The sequence below is a fragment of the Pongo pygmaeus genome, chromosome 3 (assembly GCF_028885625.2).
Source record: "Pongo pygmaeus isolate AG05252 chromosome 3, NHGRI_mPonPyg2-v2.0_pri, whole genome shotgun sequence".
Lineage (NCBI taxonomy): Eukaryota > Metazoa > Chordata > Mammalia > Primates > Hominidae > Pongo > Pongo pygmaeus.
The window spans coordinates 45,981,216-46,002,969 of record NC_072376.2 but is presented as its reverse complement, the minus strand read 5'-3'; positions in this window follow the sequence as shown (position 1 = coordinate 46,002,969).

Sequence of the window (21,754 nt, the reverse complement as noted above, 5' to 3'; positions counted from 1 at the left end):
TGACAAATGTACAAGTTGTTTGGAGAAATAATATTAATGTACATAAAATATTATCAGAATGTCTAAATTAAAATGTATGCAATTTGATAACACCTATTAGTGCTCCATAAATTCATAAAAGAGGAATATCATTAAGCCACAGAGAAGATGATGGAAAAAAGTAGACTAAGTAACTAGTTTGAAGGAGGCATGCTACCTAGGCAAGAGGAGTGTTCCTTAATTAAACACTCCTCTTGCCTGGGTGGCATGCCTCATCACTTCCCCAGGAAAGTGTAAGAATTTCTATCGACCCATAACTGCTGTACATGGCCTATTCTTCTCCTTTCCAAATGTGAATATTTATTGATACTATCCCATTTCTGTACTACAGTTGTCTATTGGGGATGTCATGGGCATACAATTAACATTAACTTTTTAATTAACAAATGTGTAAATCAAGAGCAGTCATATCCTGATATGATGTCAATACAGAATATTATATGCACAGAGACTTTGAACTTGGGCATTTTCTCTCTTGGAGATGGAGTGAGTATATTTTGTGAGCAGAAGGAAGGAAAGTCCTTATTTGTGACAAAGAGAATAGACTGTAGTAGACTAATAAGTTTCAAAATATTAGCTGTTTTTCTTTATGGAAGTATTGTATATTCCAGTTCCTTCAACATAAGGTTTAGCTGTCGGATTTGCTGTGTCTCTCCACTGAGGAAAAGATACATCCCCTTCCTACTAATACTAGGTTTCACCATGTGATTTGTCTTGTCTATTGAAATGTAAAGAGAAGTGAAACGTGCTAATTCTGAGCAAAAGCTTTAACAGCCCCTACCAAAGTGCTCTCCTCCCTGACACCCCAAAAAACAAGAATGTCAATGTCCCAAAGGAAACTATTCTATCAATCTGGGTACTAGAATGGCAGTTATGTAGAGAGATCCACAGAGAGTTGAGATTACCACAGCATGAGTTAGAAGTAAACATTTATTGTTGTGGACCACTAAGAACCACGGATTGTTTATTATTGTACCTTAAATTAACAAGGTGGCTGATACAGGGTGGTAGCCTTTGCCTTGGTGGAAGGGAAGACCATCCTAATATAGCAGGCAGGCATGAGTAAAGGAAAAACACAAGACATTTTTAAGGAGCAATGGAGAAGTAAGGCTGAATAGAACAGAAGTGTTACAAAGAAGTGAGGCGTGAACATTTGTGCGTGTCATTTTTAGGCAATGAGAAATCTGAAAACTAGGCAAGGGGGTTTATACTTCACACTGTAACATTTACGAACATTCAGACTTTTAGGCAGGGGCTCACAAAATGAAAATACATGTAATAATAATTAATTTGGCTGTTATAAGCCAGAAAGAATGATTGGGTGAGAAAGCAACAGGAATTCTGGAAAAGCCAAAGAGCTGTTAACAGTAGCTCAATTACGGGTGAAATAATAAGACCCATATTTAAATGTTGTCAGTGGAGACAGAAAGGAGGTAAAGAACAAAGTAATTATTTCAAGCAGAACTATGGAGTTCCTGGCCATGAATAGAATATAGAGAATAAAGAAAAGGAATGAGTCAAAGATGACTTTATAGTCATATCTAAGGGGCTGGGAAAATGGAAACACCATGAATAGAGGTAGGTAAATTAGAAGGACTAATTTTAAGTAAAAATGTTGCGTGCTTGGAGTGGATACGTTTCCTTTTTATATTTGAAATGAACCATCCAGTGGAAAATTGGAGAGCTCTACTGCCAGGATCAGAGATCAGGCTCCATGGTGAAAATCTGTGAGTCATCTACACAAGGGTTCACTAACGCCAAGAAAATAGGTGAGTCTTCTAAGAAAAAAACTGGAGCAAAAGTAAAGAAGCTTAAATGAGAAGCAACAGCCAGGGGTCAGAGGGAGCCAGAGAAGTTATAGTATCAAAGAAGTTAGATATGCATATATACTAGACATATATAATGTCAGATTTATTTTTTACAAAATATGGTTTCCTTAGGATGGTCTGAAGCATGAGACAGAACAAGAATAGAGAGTATAAGGAGTTCTTTGGATACGACAATTCTTATTTTTTGTTTTAAGTGTCATTTAGTGATGAAGAGAACTGAGAAGGCTCTTGAAGTTTAAACATGGCATACCATAAGCATTGGAAATCAAAGATACTGAAGAAAAGATGGAAGAGGATAAGTGTGAAAGAAGTAAAATTTTTTGTCTACCAAGAATGAACGCACTTAGGGACACAGGTGGAAGGAATAGTTAAGTGGATAGTGTCTCCACTTTATTTGACTCTGTGGGTCTGTGTGAAAATATTAAAAATAGCCAACATATATTGAGTCCTTACTATGTGTGAAGCATTGAATGGAACACTTGACATATATTTAGTCATTTTAATCATGTAAATAACCTTATTGGTTAAGTATCTTTATTATTATCCCCCACTTAGAAAAAACCCAAGGCAGTTAAAAGTAAAAATTAACATAGATTACCAGTAAGTGGAAGAATTGGGAGTCAAATCCATGAGTTAGGATTCAGAATTACCACCCTAACTCACTATTTTAGGATGAAAATAATTGCTGTTGAATTTGAAACTAGGAAAATTCAGTGAGGCCATTAAAACAAGCAAATTGAGGGGACTAGTGGGTTTTTAATCAAACTCTAACTAAATGCTTGTATCTGTTCTAGTACCTCCCATTTCAAATACTAGAAATTTCATAATAAAAGAAACATATCTTTTTTATGTAGTAATTTATTGAGCATAATTCTTCATAATTTATGATTTACCTCTACTATATCATTTGACATGATTCTTATAGCAAATTGTGTAAAATACAATATTGCAAATTTTTTTTTTCTTTGCAGATGAGAAAAATCTGGGGGTGGTGGAAGAGCTTAAGTTTGCCAAAGGTGCTCTGTTAGAATGTGACAGAGCTGGAACTCAGAGTTACTTTGCTAACTAATCTTCTATCAAGCACCTCATTCAATTGAAATTAGCAGAAGATATACGTACATAGCATTTCACAAACTCCTCTAGCTTTTTCTAGTTAATCCTGAAGAAAACATTGTATAGGAATTGGAGAAATCTAACTCTCTAAAAGATGCACTTCCACTCTGGACTGACTTACTGGCTTCTCTTTACTTTGGACAAAGTCCAGTTACTGTATTTAACCCAGAAATGTAGATTTAACCCAGAAATATAGATAATTCACTTATAGAGAATTCTTCAGAATTATTTCTCCCATTACTTTTGAGAACAACTTCCTTGAGGCAGTAATGAAGCTCTGTGTATCCCTTTCATCATGCCATCCATGACGTAGAGTATTACTTTTAGCTTTGAAATTGAACATCACTAGGGCTGGAAAGGCGTAATTTGTCCCATGTTCCTATGAGTCACATATTTTAACAAAGCCCAACTTGTAATCTTTTGTCACAATATTGTAAAAGCTTTTCTTTGGTATTATTCTTTCTCCTGCTTAAGTTATTAGCAATAATCTAAGCTATAATTAAAAATAACATTTCAGCCTCCATTTTTCAAGTAGGCACTTTACAAATTATTGTTATTTACTTAAGTCCAGTACTGTGAAATTACCAGCAGATGTTAGGGATTTGGTGAAAACAAAATAAATTATTTACTCACTACACTATCCAGAAAAATTAGATTCATTGCCATTTTCTCTATTTTTCCTCCATAAGATTAGCTAAATGAAATTTAGCTTCAAGTACTACCATTCTTCACTTTGGATAAAAAGGTCCCACATAATTTGTTTACTTGAGCTTAGATGTTTAGGTTTCATGATTAACAGTATGTAAAAAGTGAGCATCCATGAGCAGATATTGCTCAGTGACTTGTGTGGAGGTTTGCTGACAGTGCAGTGGTCCAGATTCTGGCTCCCTCCCAAGAGATGGCATAGGAAACTCTGGCAGTATCCTATTAAAATGGTGAATTAAGCTGGAATTACCTTACCATGTCCAGGGCTAACTATGAAGAGAAAACGTGGTGCATGTGGTTATCTCAGATTTTAGATCAATAAATAGGGAGTCTGTAGAAAGATGAACCATTTCACTTCTGCAAGGTAAAAGAAGTCTATCCAAAAATAGCTCTTTCTCCTAAGAGTAAGATCATACTAACTGAAACTCTATTTCCAGGTTAATTTGGACTAGTATGTCATCTATGTGTTAAAATGCACATAACCTGGACTAATTAAGGGGTCAATAACCTAGTGGCAAAAAACTTTGAATCAGATAACTATTTTCCCCAACACAAAACAAAATTCATCCATGCTGAGGACAGTCAAAAACCAGGCTTCCGACCGGGTGCGGTGCCTCACGCCCGTATTCCCAGCACTTTGGGATGCCCAGCTGGGTGGATCACCTGAGGTCAGGGGTTTGAAACAAGCGTGGCCAACATGGTGAAATCCCATCTCTACTAAAAACTACAAAAATTAGCCCGGCGTGGTGGTGGGCGCTTGTAATCCCAGCTACTCAGGAGGCTGAGACATGAGAATTGCTTGAACCCGGGGGGCAGAGGTTGCAGTGAGGCAAGATTGTGCCACTGCACTCCAGCCTGGGAAAAAGAGCGAGACTTTGTCTAAAACAAAACAAAACAAAACGAAACAAAACAAAACAGAAAAACCCAAAAACAGAAACATAAACAAATAAAAAAGGCTTCAGAGGATCTTACAAAGCAAACAGTCTTTGTATTTGATAGGTTAAGCAATAGCGAACCACCTGTTTCCTGTGTAGGAATAAAAAATAATGTTTAAGAAAAACTAGTCAATGAGGTATATGGGATATGGATTAGTTTATTACAAAATAATAGACAAACGTGACCTCAGGCTCATGAGTCAGTGTCTCTGCTTTGTCATAAACCTACTGTATTATTGTGGACAATCACCTTATTTTTCTTAGTCTCAGTTTTGTTACCTTTAAAGTTATGGTGTTAAGCTAGATTATTTTAAGGTTTCTTCTAGCCCAAATTAAAAATCAAAATAATCATCATAGTAGAATAAAAAAACCATAAACACTTAAAATTAGAGCATACCTCAGCAATCACTTCCTACCAAATTCAGGAATTCTTTAATTTCATTGAGTAAGTAATCTCTAGATGAAGACCAACTCTGAGAAGCAGCTCTCCATTATCTATAGCAATGGTTCTCAAGCTTTTTAACACCAAGGACTGATTTCATGGGAGATAATTTTTCCATGGACGGGGATGCGGGGCTGGAGGAATGGTTTCAGGATGAAACTGTTCCACCTCAGATCATCAGGCATCGGATTCTTATAAGGAGAGCTCACCCAGATCCCTCACATGTGCAGTTCACAATAGGGTTTGCATTCTTTCTTTTTTTTTTTACTTTAAGTTCTGGGGTACATGTGCAGAACGCGCAGGTTTGTTACATAGCTATACATGTGCCATGGTGGCTTGCTGCACCCATCAACCCGTCGTCTACATTAGGTATCCCTCCTAATGCTATCCCTCCCCGAGCCCACCCACCCTCCAGCAGGCCCTGGTGTGTGATGTTCCCTTCCCTGTGTCCATGTGTTCTCATTGTTCAACTCCCACTTATGAGTGAGAATATGCGGTGTTTGGTTTTCTGTTCTCATGTTAGTTTGCTGAGAATTATGGTTTCCAGCTTCATCCATGTCCCTGCAAAGGACATGAACTCATCCTTTTTATGGCTGCATAGTATTCCATGTGCCACATTTTCTTTATCCACTATATCATAGGTGGGCATTTGGGTAGGTTCCAAGTCTTTGCTATTGTGAATAGCGCTGCAATAAACATATGTGTGCATGTGTCTTTACAGTAGAGTGCTTTATAATCCTTTGGATGTATACCCAGTAATGGGATTGCTGGGTCAAATGGTATTTCTAGTTCTAGATCCTTGGGGAATCACCGAAATGTTTTCCCCAATGGTTGAACTAATTTACACTCCCACCAACAGTGTAAAAGGGTTCCTATTTCTCCACATCCTCTCTAGCATCTGTTGTTTATTATTGGTGTATAGGAATGCTTGTGAGTTTTGCACATTGATTTCGTATCCTGAGACTTTGCTGAAGTTGCTTATCAGCTAAAGGAGATTTTGGACTGAGACGATGGGGTTTTCTAAATATACAATCATGCCATCGGCAAGCAGAGACAATTTGACATACTCTCTTCCTATTTGAATGCCCTTTATTTCTTTCTCTTGCATGACTGCCCTGGCCAGAAATTCTAATACTATGTTGAATAGGAGTGGTGAGAGAGGGCATCCTTGTCTTGTGCTGGTTTTCAAGGGGAATGCTTCCAGCTTTTGCCATTCAGTATGATACTGGCTGTGGATAGATGCAGAAAAGGCCTTCGATAAAATTCAACACCCCTTCATGCTAAAAACTCTCAATAAACTAGGTATCGGTGGGTTTGCATTCCTGTGAGAATCTAATCCCACCACTGATTGAGCAGGAGGTGGAGTTCAGGCAGTCATGCTCACTGGCCTGCTGCTCGCCTCCTGCTGTGTGGCCTGGTTCCTAACCAGCAATGGATGGTGCAGGTCTGTGGCATGGAGGTTGGGGACCTCTGATCTACCGCAGCTTCTTCTAAGAAAGAGGGAGGAAAGCACATGGTTAACAGCTTGAGCTTGGGAGTTACATCCAAAAGTTTGAACACCTGCTCACTAGCTGAGTGATCTTTGGAAGATCAGTTAACCTCTGTAAACCTTAGTTTCTTCGTTTGTTAAAAAAGGTATTATTATTACTATCACTCTTGTGCCAACTTTCTCCTTGACCAAACTTTAGTCAGGCTCCTCTGAGCACTCTTCTTGACGGTGTTAGCCCTTGCTGAATCCAATTTTAGCAAGAATCCTGTTAATGTTTGTTTAGCGAGAATCCCCCCATTCTGGCCTCCCTTCAACAGGAATCTCGTTACCTTAGTTAGGCCACAGTCACCCTACCCTGGATGTGTCTCAGTAATTTTCCATGCATTGACTCCCTTTATTCTGCTCATTGGCAGTGGCATCACTTTTGGCACACAAATACTGATACAAATCTGACTTTTCTTTCACCTTGAATTTTTGCAGGTGGTTATTTTTTAACAAACTAATTGCAATATTTAATAATAGGATGGGATTATTCAAAATAAGTTTCCAAAAAGATCATTTCCAGCTGTCTCATTAAATACTGATGGACATGTGTCTTGTGAACTGAGGCATGAAAGAGATAATGGACACTATAATAACGAAGACTGAATATTTTAATGGCATGATGGAATAAAGAAATGCATGGAGATAGGAATTAGCAAATAGCTTGTGGGTAATTAGGAAGCAAAGAAGTGAGTAATGTTAAATCAGCTTTTAGCTGAGACATTACTTCTTTTGAGAAATGTTACACCCACTCCCCCAAGATTGAGAGGTTTGTCTCCAGTGCACCCAGGACCTTGAATATGCCAGTTTTTGAACTGTAAATTTTCAACATGTGTTATTTGTTATTTTCCTGGAACATAAAAAGCAATTCATTAGAGAGGATTTTGAAAGGGCAGAAAAGCATATTTGATCTTAATTTTATATCTATCTGTATCTATATATTCCATTGTGACATAAATAATAAAAATTTCTCTTCCTTCTTAACAATTTCATTTCCCTCAGATAACGATTGCCATTTACTTGTCTGGGTTCATTCCCCTTTTAGGCTGTAAACTCCTTGAATATGTAAAGTGAGTTATCTTCAGGATTGTTAATCCCATGATTAAAGAAGTCTGTATGAAGATGAGATCCTGAAGGTATTAAATCCTACCAGGTAACATTTTAAAATGCAGTCAGTATTATATGTGATGCAGAAATAATACTAAGGGTAGAAAGAGAATTCTCCCTAATAAGGAAAAAGATGACTCATCACACACGAAAGATTGGTAAGGCAGACTTTATTCAGGACTACTGTAATAGGTATAAGGGCTACAGCAACGGGAGTTTGTAGTAGGGGAGAGAGATTTTGGTTAACTTCAGATACAACAAGAAAAAATGGAGATTTGTAGCCAAGGATCAGCGTAGGGGGTTGGTGGGTGGAAAATTACTAAGAGGAAACATCAGGTATGAGAGGAGATTTTGTACCTAACAGTATTCTTGCTGATGGCAGATCAGGCATCATGTGGGGGATGGTGGAGGATGAGGACTCTAATTAGATATCTACAACGATCAGCTATCAAGGATGAGGGATTCTGGCTAAATGGATTTTTTGCTAAAACTGGACTCTTGAGGACATGTTCGTGTATGGGGCACAGTTGAAAAAGAACTCAGAAGAGCCTGAATGAAGTTGGTCAAGGAGAGAATCTTTGTCATCCTCCATAGCACAACCACCAGACAAATGAGAATATATTTTTATTTGGCAAAAACTTGGCTGGCACAAACTAAGAAATTCTGAAGCCATTTAGTTTTTTAAAAATTATTATGGGAAATAAGCTTAAGTTTCACCATGATAGAAGAATTTTGCCTGAAGACCCAGTGTTGTTAGACTTTTGTGTCTCTCACCAGCATGCGACAGCACTAAAAATGAAAATTAGATTTAACTATAGCAACAAACATCATCACGTAGAGTACATAGAACAAAAGTAACCAGGAGAACAAGCTTTAGAGATGATAAAAGCACAGTATCTTGGCAACCTTTTGTGTTGGGTTATTTTTTAAAAATGGATAATATTGTGCTCTAGTTCTAATTTATTCAGCTACTTCCTGAGTGATAGCAACATTACAACTACAGAACCTGTATGTCATCTTGACATTGTAAGTATTTCTTAAATACAGTAATACTTGTTTTATTTTTTCTTATTGAATTTTACTGTGGTGGGAAGAAACCCTTCAAGTCATACGTAATTTGATTATGTCAACTATGGTGCCTTGGCGACAAGTTACTATTATATCCAATTTTTTCTTTCTTTAATTTTGAGAATTATTTCTTGCATTTACTGTTTCTATTAGAGAAAGATTTGAGAAAATATGACTTTAGTGTCCCTGTGTCAGCAAAAATATCTTTATAAACACATTCTGGGATTGAATTTATTAGTCTAGAAGTGTCTGTGAAACATACTTACTATGGCAGAAAGGCATAAGTAAATAAAGGCTTACTAAAACACAGGCAAATACTTAAAAAATAGTTAAGTTGTATAAATATTAAACGCCATTACTATGTTGGGCACTGTGCTGGGTGCTGGCTGTATATGCACAGATGGATATTAAAAAGCCTAGTCCTTGTGTGGCCAGTAATAAGGAATAATTCTTTATAATTTTCATGATTTAGATATTTTATATCTACCATGAAGTGAATAGTTTACAGTTTATTTATGTATGATTTATAACTAGCTCTTTGTTAAGCGCACATATTTCTGCTTCCTCGCCTCCACCCGGGGCTCCAAACTGTGGATGAACAAAGCAGTTGAAGGACAAATCAGAGGCCGGCCTGAGTGAAATGTCTCCCTTCCTTATTTTTCCCACAACCTCAACTTATAAGTTGAGTCAGAACATGTATACCCTTCCCGCAAATGTATGAAAATCAGATCAGCCATTCTTGCAGCAGGCTGTAACAGACATGTAATGCCCTGATTTTCTTTATATAGATTTTTATCTTGCCTTAATCATCATCAAGCATATTATAACTTAACATAATGCAAACAAATATGTGTCATACCTTTCCCTTTTGTTTTGTGTGATTTCTTTTCCCAGTTATTTATTCTTTTATCTCACAATGCTTAGCTTAGTAAATATGTGTTAAATTTATAAATGAATGAATTAATATTTCACTCTTTCTGCTATCTCAGAGAGCATTTGCCACCTTTGTTTGCTCTTTTTAAAATTTTCTTTTGATAATGTCCCATAAACACTATAATTGCAACTGGAAGTTCCATCCTATGTCACATCTCCTCCATAACCAAGTGGATTAAAATGTTTTCTGTTATGTCCCTTTGTCTCTTCTTCTCAAATCTCTTATGCTTGGGAGGTAGTTTTTTGTTTTGTTTTGTTTTGTTTTGTTTTTGTTTATTTGTGTGTGAAACATTCTGTGGATAATAATATCTAATAGCTACATAGAGACATTTCTGAAGCCCTAAACCTCAGATTCTTCAGTTTGCTTTATTATTTCAATGTGTCTTCCTCCCTGTTTCTGAGCATTTACAATTTAAAATGCTACTGAACCTAAAATCTACAAAAATATTTAAGCACCAGTGTGTGTATATGATACACCACAACCTTAGGATGGATATATATATATATGTACACACACATATATATGTGTGTTTATATACATGGAATATATATGTGTGTAATATATATTATGCATGCATACATAATTATGCATATATATATATATATGCATGTTAATGCTATCCTCTTTTTATCCATGAGAAGAAAACAGAGATTCCAGTTGGGTAAGGAGCTGGTCTAGGCTTACAGATGGTGATTTCAGCCTGCTTTCAAAGGGGATCTGTGATTTCCAAAGTTGGTGCTTTCCTACAGTGCCTCAATATCTCTGCCAGCCTTTGCCACTTTCTGCCTTCATACATTTGAAAGACAAAAATATTAACTGATAAAATACTTGGACATTGACCATTCCATCTTTTCATGAGAACTACAGAGCCTCCTATTCAGTGCTCTTGCCTTGTTGTTCCATGAGAACTTTAAAATGACTCATTAATGAGGGAGCTGCATGCAGTTGTGGAGAGCAGTAACGTGCAAATATAAATTGGCACTAAGCAATGTTTAATTATACATACCCTGCTTCCTAATAATTTTCAAATCTCCTATGTCTATTTTCATCTTCTGATCTCTCATTTTCATTGCACTAATGTCATTTGCATCTTCTTCCCAAAGCAAGTCAAACATTGCTAGTGGCCCAGCCTGCACTTTGATATCATCCATATGATCAGATCTGCCTGTTTCTCATTTTATAGACCTGTGTTTTGCTGCCTCTTGCTTCAGCTTTCCTGGAGTCCTCTTTATAGATTTTAAATATTCTCATCTTTTGGCTTGTATGCTATTGTCAAAATGATGTTAGGTATCTGGGTTTATTAACCTATGATAGCATCTCTTTTTTTGATTATGTTCATTTGTCTTCTCTCAGATTCATTATTTATTTCTTTTGAGACAATCTACAGAGAACACATGAAAATAAAGGACTATGAACTAAATGGGATAGATTTGGCTCACTCTCCGTCTTACATGAATTTATTTCTTCCCGCACCCATTGACTATTAGAAGGCAGGTCACTTTGATACATAACATCCTCACTTATTTCAATAGCTTATTTGGCAATACTAGATCCACTATTTTGGATCCAGATTTAAGGAAAGAAAATTATTTATGTTTAGTTATCAAAGCCATATTTTTGAATAAACTAGTTAATAATTCTCTCACCTCTCCACTTTGGCCTGTTTCAGATTGCCTCCGAAATTCACAATCAGCTATTTTTGGTTCTCTGGCATGTCATTTGCCCTGTGTGTCATGCCTTCTGCAAAGCTTTCCAACCTTTTCAGAGAGATGCCTGCATAACTGTTGTGGTCAGTGTTCATGTTAGTGGTCTCCAGATTCTAGTAATTTTTCTCTCTCCCTTTTAATTATTATCAGTCAGTTTCCTTGTTCTAATGTTTGACCTTTTATCTATATACTTCTAATTCAAAGGCTTCCTCATCACAAAACCATCAAATACCAAACCCTCCAAAAAACGCCAAATTTTACCTTAATTGACCTGCTCAATTTTTGAGATGATGTATCTGCTATTGAACAATGTTTAACCTTTTGATTAATTCCTTGCCATTGCTACCCATTACTTCTGTTTTATATGACATATAATTTTATTCCTGAAAGGACCTTTCCTTTATTTATAATTTCTCTTTTTCTGTGACATCTTATTGTCTATTTTTAAAGTCTAAATCTACTCTTCACCTTCCCATCTCTGAAATATTCTATGTTTTCTGTCTTTTTCTTGTCTGACATTTTCCTTACACTTTTTACCTTGATGATATAGCAGATACTCTCACTTGTACTTTGATTTTTGCTATTTTAGCTACAATTTCCTCTCATTTGTTTTTCTGCCTTTGCTCTCTCCACAAAATGTTTCTGCTGTCTTATAAAATATTGAGTTTCTTATTGAAAGCCTTGACTTTACTCAGTCACTTTTAAAATCATTCTTCATATCACTTTTAACTTTTTCAGTCATTCTCCAACATCTTGAAAGGGTATCTGAGCTTCATTCCCTCAATCCTAAATTCTTCCTGTTCTAACATCTCATCCTCCATTTACCATTATAATTTAATTCATTTGGCTCTAAAATTGGCTTACAAATTTCTCCATGAGTGTTTTCAAAATACAGATTATCTGCTATTGACTATAAGAGAAAGCAAGCAAGATAATTTTCCAGAAGTTAAAAAACTGAGACTAAGATATAAGTTTTCTATTAAATCTGCTTGGCACTCTGGAATGGATGTTTCTGTCTAGCAAAAAATAGTCCATTCAAATATGCTTGTACTTTTTCTTACAAGTGGGGCTTTGAAAGCAAGTCAGACATCACCTTGTTGGAAAGAATTGTAAGGGAAGGACTGAGTCTGCAGTTTTAGCAACTTGACTCTAAGAATGAGTTTTCTTAAATAACTGAGCACATGCTGATCATCTCTGTCTTACAGGTTTAGCGAACTTTATTTCCTTTCTCAAATGGACCTGATCTTCTCTTCCCTCACCTTGGTGTCCTCACGCTCTATCCACTTCCTGAAACATTTTGATTTTCCACCTCAGTATCCCACTAGCTCCACTTTATACTACAGGCTTCAGTTTAGGGGTGCTCTGATTTCCTGAGTGGGGTACTTTTCTTTTTTTTTTCTTTTATTATTATTATACTTTAAGTTTTAGGGTACATGTGCACAATGTGCAGGTTTGTTACATATGTATACATGTGCCATGCTGGTGCGCTACACCCATTAACTCGTCATTTAGCATTAGGTATATCTCCTAATGCTATCCCTCCACCCTCCCCCCACCCCACAACAGTCCCCAGAGTGTGATGTTCACCTTCCTGTGTCCATGTGTTCTCATTGTTCAATTCCCACCTATGAGTGAGAACATGCAGTGTTTGGTTTTTTGTCCTTGCGATAGTTTACTGAGAATGATGATTTCCAATTTCATCCATGTCCCTACAAAGGACATGAACTCATCATTTTTTATGGCTTCATAGTATTCCATAGTGTATATGTGCCACATTTTCTTAATCCAGTCTATCATTGTTGGACATTTGGGTTGGTTCCAAGTCTTTGCTATTGTGAATAGTGCCGCAATAAACATACGTGTGCATGTGTCTTTATAGCAGCGTGATTTATAGTCCTTTGGGTATATACCCAGTAATGGGATGGCTGGGTCAAATGGTATTTCTAGTTTTAGATCTCTGAGGAATCGCCACACTGACTTCCACAATGGTTGAACTAGTTTACAGTCCCACCAACAGTGTAAAAGTGTTCCTATTTCTCCACATCCTTTCCAGCACCTGTTGTTTCCTGACTTTTTAATGATTGCCGTTCTAACTGGTGTGAGATGGTATCTCACTGTGGTTCTGATTTGCATTTCTCTGATGGCCAGTGATGGTGAGCATTTTTTCATGTGTTTTTTGGCTGCATAAATGTCTTCTTTTGAGAAGTGTCTGTTCATGTCCTTCACCCACTTTTTGATGGGATTGTTTTTTTCTTGTAAATTTGTTTGAGTTCATTGTAGATTCTGGATATTAGCCCTTTGTCAGATGAGTAGGTTGCAAAAATTTTCTCCCATTTTGTAGGTTGCCTGTTCACTCTGATGGTAGTTTCTTTTGCTGTGCAGAAGCTCTTTAGTTTAATGAGATCCCATTTGTCAATTTTGGCTTTTGTGGCCATTGCTTTTGGTGTTTTAGACATGAAGTACTTGCACATGCCTATGTCCTGAATGGTAATGCCTAGGTTTTCTTCTAGGGTTTTTATGGTTTTAGGTCTAACATTTAAGTCTTTAATCCATCTTGAATTAATTTTTGTATAAGGTGTAAGGAAGGGATCCAGTTTCAGCTTTCTACATATGGCTAGCCAGTTTTCCCAGCACCATTTATTAAATAGGGAATCCTTTCCCCATTTCTTGTTTTTCTCAGGTTTGTCAAAGACCAGATAGTTGTAGATATGCGGCATTATTTCTGAGGGCTCTGTTCTGTTCCATTGATCTATATCTCTGTTTTGGTACCAGTACCATGCTGTTTTGGTTACTGTAGCCTTGTAGTATAGTTTGAAGTGAGGTAGCGTGATGCCTCCAGCTTTGTTCTTTTGGCTTAGGATTGACTTGGCGATGTGGGCTCTTTTTTGGTTCCATATGAACTTTAAAGTAGTTTTTTCCAATTCTGTGAAGAATGTCATTGGTAGCTTGATGAGGTACTTTTCTTATATGTTCCCACACCACTTTATATTTACCCCATAATTGGTTAGTCGCACTTTCTTGTAACTATCAGGTTCCTTGTGCCTGTTTCTGTAAGTTTCTGAGAGCGCAAGTTCATCTCAGAGACATCATCAGCATGGTGGCTAATGGCACAGGTTGGAGTCATGCCATCTGTGAGCTTTATTAATGTGTAGTCTTGAAAGAGTTGCTCACCCCCTGTACCTCATTTCTCCATCTGTAAATTCAGCATATTATTAGCATTTGCCTTATAATTTTTTGTTTGTGAGATTTAAATACTTAGAGCAATTCCAAGTCTTGCTCACAGTAAATACTTTGTAAAATTTGCTAGAAAGTTTGCTATAATTATTAGAATAATAATTATTATTATTAGTCACAGACACATTTCTAGGATCTCTGTCACAGTATCTGTCCTACAGTGGTACTCAATCAATGCTTGTTGAATAAATGAACTAATGAAAGAATAAATGATGTTGAAAATATACTCAGATAAACAATCCAGCAACACAAAAGAATCTATATAAACTGGAATATGTATAAATGGGAACTTCCCAGATGCTGGATAGCTCTCTTTTTTCCTTTCTGACTGGCAGATATATCTAGAAAGGAGCAAACCTTCCAAAGGAAATTTCATGTAAAAATAGCTGGGCACTGATAATTAGTGTGCGCTTTAGAGATATCCTTTGTTATCTCCAGAAACTTCTTTTCTGGCCTCTTTCTAAATTATACTCCTGCCAAATTTCTCAGCTTTTGAGAAATTTCTGCTTTTGCCATAGCATTATAGAAAAAGGGAACTTCTTTCGTATTTCACAAGCTAAATTACTTCTTACACATAAATCCTATACATTCCTCTATCACATCTCCTTTTTACTTAATTTGTTGCAGAGCATTGACATAGGTGTGCAAGTGAGCATTCTATAATCCTATGCTCTTTCTCGTTGTTTCTAGCTATTTGCTTGTGTATCTCATTTATTATTGCTGTAATTGTTTTTGGTCCTATCACTTTTATGGTAAGGTAACCAAAATCTGCTCAAATGGTTGGATGCAGAGAAAAAACGGGGTGTTTGTTCATTCCTTCTTTCTTTTGAAATAGATATACATTCATGTCTAATCACACATCAAATTTCTCCTGGAATGACTCCATACTAAAATACTAAATTTTCACAATTCATTTTTGTGTTTTTCCCTCACTGACTTCATATCTATTGAAAACTTACAATGGGGTATAAGGAAGGCATAGGAAACAGGTCTTTTTTAAAAAAGTATAGTATAGTATAGTATAATATAGTATAGTCTTTTTGTAAGGTTTAATAATTTGATAGTGTTTTTCATACAAGATTAATAATAATTCTAGTAAAAGCTAATATTTATTTAGCACTTCCTATATGTCAGGTATTCTTCCAAGGATTTTATACACATAAACTCATTTACTTTTCACAATAAGTCTAGTAATACTGTTAGTATTCCTACTCTACATATGAAAAAATGGAGCAGCAGATATCCAGAGATAACACAAAAATTATTGCACATATATTTGTTGAGCAAAATATGTAAATAATTTAATTTAAAAATTTAACAGTTATTATGAATCCAATGAGATAAAAAATTTGCTTTTTAATGTGGAATCTGTAGACATCCAGGAATGGAAAGAGCATGGTGATATGTGGTGGCTGGAAATAAGTTTTGAATTATCATTAGTTTGGGCATTGAAGTGTAGATTGTATAGATAAGATGTGAAATAGGCATGAAGAAAAAAGTATAAATAATCAAAGTTAAATGGGTGTGGTCATTGCATTTGACATTGTTCAAATATTTTACACTTATTATGTAATTTAAGCCTCAAAGTATTCTTATAACATAGGTCCCATTATTGTCTCTGTTTTATAGAAGACGAAATCAAGGCTAAGAGATGATAAGTACAATTCTCAGAGTCACAGATTGATTAAGTAATGGAGGAAGATTCAAACCAGGCACTTAAATTAGAGAGATCCACTTGTCCACTGCACACAGATTCTCATGCTGAGAAAGAATATTTCCTTTTACTGGGGACCATAGTAAGAGAGGAATGGGCACACACACACAAGAAGCATGAATTACAATGTAAAAATACCATGTTCAAATAGTCAGGATAGTTGAAATTTACAGACATTAAGACAATAGCAGTAACCTCTTTAATTTCCAATATTGTCATCAGATATAATACAATAATAAAATTGGGCTTTAAAATGTACTTATAGTATTGCCTGAACGTTTTTGCCTGATACTTCTAGATCCTTTTATAGTTAACCTTTGATAGAGATACATAGCTGGCAGTCAAACAGAAGGATGGTGAAAGAATTCTAGACAACCAGGTTACCCCCATAATGGCCTCAGTTGAGAGTACAGTCATGCACTGCATAATGACGTCTCAGTCATTATGGACCTCCTTTATGGTGGTGGTCCTGTAAGATAATGCCATAATTTTACTGCACTTTTTCCATGTTTAGATGTGTTTATATACACAAATACTTAAATTGTAACAATTGTAAATCATATTTAGTACAATTAACATGCTGTCCAGGTTTGTAGCCTAGGAGCAATAGGCTGTCCCTACAGGTGAGGTAGGCTATACAATCTAGGTTTGTGTAAGTGCACATTGTGATGTTTGCACAATGATGAAATTGGCTAATGAGGCATTTCTCCAAATATATTCCTGTCATTAAGCAACACATGACTGTACTTTATCTTGAAATGGATTTGAACTTAACTGGTTGGGGTCACCTAAGTATCTTTTCTTTTTCCCTATTAAATATTACTAAATTTGAAGTGCATAAACCAGACTAACTGAGCTGCTGGATATAGACATCCCAGAACCTCAAAATTTTTATCATTATTATTACTAAAATTATACCCTTCACAGTCACTCAAGGCTTCTTAGGATGTTTTTTGTTCTCCAGATGCTATACACTATTATAAGCTTATTGGTTATTTTTCTAGCTCTTATAAAAATAAATCTCATTTTACATCTAAAAAAATAATTTCCAAGGGGATTAAACAGTATTAGTTTCCTATTGCTGCTGTAACTAAGTACCACATACTTAGTGGCTTAAAACAACACAAATTTATTATCTTATAGTTCTGAATGTTATAAGTTCAAAACGGGTCTTACAAGGCCATTCAAGGTGTTGGCAGAGCTACATTCCTTTGGAAGGCCCTGAGCCTTGCTTTTTCCAGCTTCTAGAGTCTGCTTGAATGCCTTGGCAAGTGGTTGCATCATGCTCGCCTCTTCTTTTTTTATTTTATTTTATTATATTTATTTATTTATTATTATTATTATTATTATACTTTAGGTTTTATGGTACATGTGCGCAATGTGCAAGTAAGTTACATATGTATACATGTGCCATGCTGGTGCGCTGCACCCACTAACTCGTCATCTAGCATTAGGTATATCTCCCAATGCTATCCCTCCCTCCTCCCCCCACCCCACAACAGTCCCCGAAGTGTGATGTTCCCCTTCCTGTGTCCATGTGTTCTCATTGTTCAATTCCCACCTATGAGTGAGAATATGCGGTGTTTGGTTTTTTGTTCTTGCGATAGTTTACTGAGAATGATGATTTCCAATTTCATCCATGTCCCTACAAAGGACATGAACTCATCATTTTTTATGGCTGCATAGTATTCCATGGTGTATACGTGCCACATTTTCTTAATCCAGTCTATCATTGTTGGATATTTGGGTTGGTTCCAAGTCTTTGCTATTGTGAATCATGCCGCAATAAACATACGTGTGCATGTGTCTTTATAGCAGCATGATTTATAGTCCTTTGGGTACATACCCAGTAATGGGATGGCTGGGTCGAATGGAATTTCTAGTTCTAGATCCCTGAGGAATTGCCACACTGACTTCCACAATGGTTGAACTAGTTTACAGTCCCACCAACAGTGTAAAAGTGTTCCTATTTCTCCACATCCTCTCCAGCACCTGTTGTTTCCTGACTTTTTAATGATTGCTAGGTGAAGAATGCAGAAGCCTCAGGAGCCGATGCGATCAAATGGAAGAAAGGGTATCAGCCCTGGAAGATGAAATGAATGAAATGAAGCGAGAAGGGAAGTTTAGAGAAAAAAGAATAAAAAGAAATGAGCAAAGCCTCCAAGAAATGTGGGACTATATGAAAAGACCAAATCTACGTCTGATTGGTGTACCTGAAAGTGACGGGGAGAATGGAACCAAGTTGGGAAACACTCTGCAGGATATTATCCAGGAGAACTTCCCCAATCTAGCAAGGCAGGCCAACATTCAGATTCAGGAAATACAGAGAATGCCACAAAGATACTCCTCGAGGAGAGCAACTCCAAGACACATAATTGTCAGATTCACCAAAGTTGAAATGAAGGAAAAAGTGTTAAGGGCAGCCAGAGAGAAAGGTCGGGTTACCATCAAAGGGAAGCCCATCAGACTAACAGCGGATCTCTCGGCAGAAACCCTACAAGCCAGAAGAGAGTGGGGGCCAATATTCAACATTCTTAAAGAAAAGAATTTTCAACCCAGAATTTCATATCCAGCCAAACTAAGCTTCATAAGTGAAGGAGAAATAAAGTACTTTACAGAAAAGCAAATGCTGAGAGATTTTGTCACCACCAGGCCTGCCCTAAAAGAGCTCCTGAAGGAAGCGCTAAACATGGAAAGGCACAACTGGTACCAGCCACTGCAAAATCATGCCAAAATGTAAAGACCATTGAGACTAGGAAGAGACTGCATCAACTAACAAGCAAAATAACCAGCTAACATCATAATGACAGGATCAAATTCACACATAACAATATTAACTTTAAATGTAAATGGACTAAATGCTCCAATTAAAAGACACAGACTGGCAAATTGGATAAAGACTCAAGACCCATCAGTGTGCTGTATTCAGGAAACCCATCTCACGTGCAGAGACACACATAGGCTCAAAATAAAAGGATGGAGGAAGCTCTACCAAGCAAATGGAAAACAAAAAAAGGCAGGGGTTGCAATCCTAGTCTCTGATAAAACAGACTTTAAACCAGCAAAGATCAAAAGAGACAAAGAAGGCCATTACATAATGGTAAAGGGATTAATTCAACAAGAAGAGCTAACTATCCTAAATATATATGCACCCAATACAGGAGCACCCAGATTCATAAAGCAAGTCCTGAGTGACCTACAAAGAGATTAGACTCCCACACAATAGTAATGGGAGACTTTAACACCCCACTGTCAACATTAGACAGATCAATGAGACAGAAAGTCAACAAGGATACCCAGGAATTGAACTCAGCTCTGCACCAAGCAGACCTAATAGACATCTACAGAACTCTCCACCCCAAATCAACAGAATATACATTTTTTTCAGCACCACACCACACCTATTCCAAAATTGACCACATACTTGGAAGTAAAGCTCTCCTCAATAAATGTAAAAGAACAGAAATTATAACAAACTATCTCTCAGATCACAGTGCAATCAAGCTAGAACTCAGGATTAAGAATCTCACTCAAAACCACTCAACTACATGGAAACTGAACAACCTGCTCCTGAATGACTACTGGGTACATAACAAAATGAAGGCAGAAATAAAGATGTTCTTTGAAACCAACGAGAACCAAGACACAACATACCAGAATCTCTGGGATGCATTCAAAGCAGTGTGTAGAGGGAAATTTATAGCACTAAATGCCCACAAGAGAAAGCAGGAAAGATCCAAAATTGACACCCTAACATCACAATTAAAAGAACTAGAAAAGCAAGAGCAAACACATTCAAAAGCTAGCAGAAGGCAAGAAATAACTAAAATCAGAGCAGAACTGAAGGAAATAGAGACACAAAAAACCCTTCAAAAAATTAATGAATCCAGGAGCTGGTTTTTTGAAAGGATCAACAAAATTGATAGACCGCTAGCAAGATTCATAAAGCAAAAAGAGAGAAGAATCAAATAGATGCAATAAAAAATGATAAAGGGGATATCACCACCGATCCCACAGAAATACAAACTACCATCAGATAATACTACAAACACCTCTACACAAATAAACTAGAAAATCTAGAAGAAATGGATAAAGTCCTCAACATATACACCCTCCCAAGACTAAACGAGGAAGAAGTTGAATCTCTGAATAGACCAATAACAGGAGCTGAAATTGTGGCAATAATCAATAGCTTACCAACCAAAAAAAGTCCAGGACCAGACGGGTTCACAGCCGAATTCTACCAGAGGTACAAGGAGGAACTGGTACCATTCCTTCTGAAACTATTCCAATCAATAGAAAAAGAGGGAATCCTCCCTAACTCATTTTATGAGGCCAGCATCATCCTGATACCAAAGCCAGGCAGAGACACAACCAAAAAAGAGAATTTTAGACCAATATCCTTGATGAACATTGATGCAAAAATCCTCAATAAAATACTGGCAAACCGAATCCAGCAGCACATCAAAAAGCTTATCCACCATGATCAAGTGGGCTTCATCCCTGGGATGCAAGGCTGGTTCAATATACACAAATCAATAAATGTAATCCAGCATATAAACAGAACCAACGACAAAAACCACATGATTATCTCAATAGATGCAGAAAAGGCCTTTGACAAAATTCAACAACGCTTCATGCTAAAAACTCTCAATAAATTAGGTATTGATGGGACGTATCTCAAAATAATAAGAGCTATTTATGAGAAACCCACAGCCAATATCATACTGAATGGGCAAAAACTGGAAGCATTCCCTTTGAAAACTGGCACAAGACAGGGATGCCCTCTCTCACCATTTCTATTCAACATAGTGTTGGAAGTTCTGGCCAGGGCAATTAGGCAGGAGAAGGAAATCGAGGGTATTCAATTAGGAAAAGAGGAAGTCAAATTGTCCCTGTTTGCAGATGACATGATTGTATATCTAGAAAACCCCATTGTCTCAGCCCAAAATCTCCTTAAGCTGATAAACAACTTCAGCAAAGTCTCAGGATACAAAATCAATGTACAAAAAACACAAGCATTCTTATACATCAATAACAGACAAACAGAGAGCCAAATCATGAGTGAGCTCCCCTTCACAATTGCTTCAAAGAGAATAAATTACCTAGGAATCCAACTTACAAGGGATATGAAGGACCTCTTCAAGGAGAACTACAAATCACTGCTCAAGGAAATAAAAGAGGATACAAAGAAATGGAAGAACATTCCATGCTCATGGGTAGGAAGAATCAATATCGTGAAAATGGCCATACTTCCCAAGGTAATTTACAGATTCAATGCCATCCCCATCAAGCTACCAATGACTTTCTTCACAGAATTGGAAAAAACTACTTTAAAGTTCATATGGAACCAAAAAAGAGCCCGCATCGCCAAGTCAATCCTAAGCCAAAAGAACA